Source organism: Camelus bactrianus, unplaced genomic scaffold (assembly GCF_048773025.1).
Source record: "Camelus bactrianus isolate YW-2024 breed Bactrian camel unplaced genomic scaffold, ASM4877302v1 HiC_scaffold_116, whole genome shotgun sequence".
Lineage (NCBI taxonomy): Eukaryota > Metazoa > Chordata > Mammalia > Artiodactyla > Camelidae > Camelus > Camelus bactrianus.
Genome location: NW_027413882.1, coordinates 27,501 through 29,880, shown reverse-complemented (window position 1 = coordinate 29,880; position 2,380 = coordinate 27,501). Strand labels below are relative to the sequence as shown.

The following is a 2,380-nucleotide window of genomic DNA, read 5'->3' as shown; positions in this document are numbered from 1 at the left end:
AGCTCTTTCTCGATTCCGTGGGTGGTGGTGCATGGCCGTTCTTAGTTGGTGGAGCGATTTGTCTGGTTAATTCCGATAACGAACGAGACTCTGGCATGCTAACTAGTTACGCGACCCCCGAGCGGTCGGCGTCCCCCAACTTCTTAGAGGGACAAGTGGCGTTCAGCCACCCGAGATTGAGCAATAACAGGTCTGTGATGCCCTTAGATGTCCGGGGCTGCACGCGCGCTACACTGACTGGCTCAGCGTGTGCCTACCCTACGCCGGCAGGCGCGGGTAACCCGTTGAACCCCATTCGTGATGGGGATCGGGGATTGCAATTATTCCCCATGAACGAGGAATTCCCAGTAAGTGCGGGTCATAAGCTTGCGTTGATTAAGTCCCTGCCCTTTGTACACACCGCCCGTCGCTACTACCGATTGGATGGTTTAGTGAGGCCCTCGGATCGGCCCCGCCGGGGTCGGCCCACGGCCCTGGCGGAGCGCTGAGAAGACGGTCGAACTTGACTATCTAGAGGAAGTAAAAGTCGTAACAAGGTTTCCGTAGGTGAACCTGCGGAAGGATCATTAACGCGCGCGCAGCAGCAGCAGCAGAGCGGCGCGAAGCGAAGCGAGGGCGCCTCGCCGACGCCTCCGCCCGCCCGCCCGCCCGCCCGCTTGCTCGCGAGCTTTCCCCCCCCGTGCGGCGCGGGACCGTCGGACGGGAGGGGGAGGGATTGAGGGAGGAGAGGGCGTCCGGAGGTGTGACGCGGCCGGGCCGGGCCGGGCCCGGGCCGGGCCGGCGGTCGTCCCGGAGGGGAGGGAGAGGGAAACAGGCGGGTTGGCGTGAAAGGGACGGGGTTGTGGGGCGGCTCTCGTTCGCCTCCCTTCCCCCGCCCCCGCCCGCGTCCCGCCGTCCCCCCCCCTCCTCCTCCTGGGCACCGCGCGCCCCCACCCGTGGTCTCGGCCGGACGGCCGTCTGTCCGCGGCGCCTCCGGCGTCCGTGTCTCTCTCCCTCCCTCTCTCTCTCTTCCCGCCCGATCTCCCCGCCACTTCCCGAGAGGCGGGTCCGAGGGCTCTGTGGGCCGTGCCCGCCCCCCTCCCCTCCCCACGCCGCGCCCTCGTCTTTCCGGCGCCGGCCGCTCCTCCCGGCCGTGGCCGCCTCCCGCTGCTCGCCCTGGACCCGGTTCCCCCGGGCCGGTCGTCGGGCCCTCTTGCTCCTCCGATCCCGCCGCCCCGCCTTGCCACGTGCCTCTCCTCTCGCCTTTTCCCCCCACCCGAGCGAGCGAGCTTCGGGCCTCTTCTCCCCGTCCGGCCGGCTCTCTCCCCTCGCCTCCCGGTTCCCGCCCCACGCGCCCGAGGCGCCCTGCCCGCTTGTGGCCCGCGTCCCGTCGTGGGCCCCCCCTCGTCCCCCGTGGCGAGAAGGGGGACCCCGGGAACGCGGGTGCGGGTTGGGGGTCCTGCCGGGCCTTGGGGGGTTGGGGGTGTGGAGGTGGGAAGGAGGGTGGTCTGTCGTCGGGACGCGGGGGGAGGGCCCTCTCCGCCCGGCCTCGTGGGGAGTGGGCTTAGGATGCCGTCGGCACGCGTTGGCGTGTGGGACTCGGTGGCGTGGGCGGTGGCCGGCCGGTGCCCGGTGTGGCCCCGTGTCGAGGGCCCGCGGCGGCGAGGACCCCCGGCCGTGGCTGGGGTGTGGTGGTCGGCGTCGGGGCGCGGTGGCCGGCGGTTGGGGCTGGTGGGGGGGGTCCGTGCCGTCCCCGCCTCGCCCGCCTCGCCCTCTCCAGGTACCTAGCGCGTCCCGGCGCGGAGGTTTAAAGACCCTCGGGGGAGTCGCCCGTCCGCCTTGGGGTCGGGGCGGTCGGGCCCGTGGGGACGTGGGAGGTCCGTCCCTCGTCCCACGGACTCCGCCTCCACCGGGCCGGGGCGCCGCGCCGCGCCGCGTCGCTGACCGCCGCCGCCGCCGCCGTGTCCGTCGGGTGGGGCCTCACCCGGCGGGCCCGTCGGACGGCCGGTGGCCGCGTGGTGGCGCGTCCCCGCGGGAGGCGGGAACCCCCGGGCGCCTGTGGGGTGTCCGAGCCGGCACGCGCGGTGTCGGTGCCGGCTGCGCCCCGTTGTGAAACCTTCCCGACCCCTCCGGTCTGATTTCTCTCTGACTCGGCCGGCCCGAGGCGACCCCCCCCTCTCACCCTCCCGGGGTGGGTGGGGGCGGGAGACGTGCCGTGCCACAGAACCGAAGGCAGAAGAAACTTCTCGTACGACTCTTAGCGGTGGATCACTCGGCTCGTGCGTCGATGAAGAACGCAGCTAGCTGCGAGAATTAATGTGAATTGCAGGACACATTGATCATCGACACTTCGAACGCACTTGCGGCCCCGGGTTCCTCCCGGGGCTACGCCTGTCTGAGC

At 71.3% G+C, this 2,380-nt stretch overlaps 1 non-coding gene across 1 annotated transcript in view; it reads left to right on the top strand.

Moving 5' to 3' along the window:
* The first annotated feature begins 2,231 nt into the window (after positions 1–2,231).
* The window catches only part of LOC141576517 (5.8S ribosomal RNA), a 153-nt gene continuing 4 nt past the window's right edge, over positions 2,232–2,380 (top strand). Inside the window, exon 1 of the ribosomal RNA XR_012504947.1 lies at positions 2,232–2,380. This exon is cut by the window's right edge and continues 4 nt beyond it. This is a non-coding gene — a ribosomal RNA (5.8S ribosomal RNA).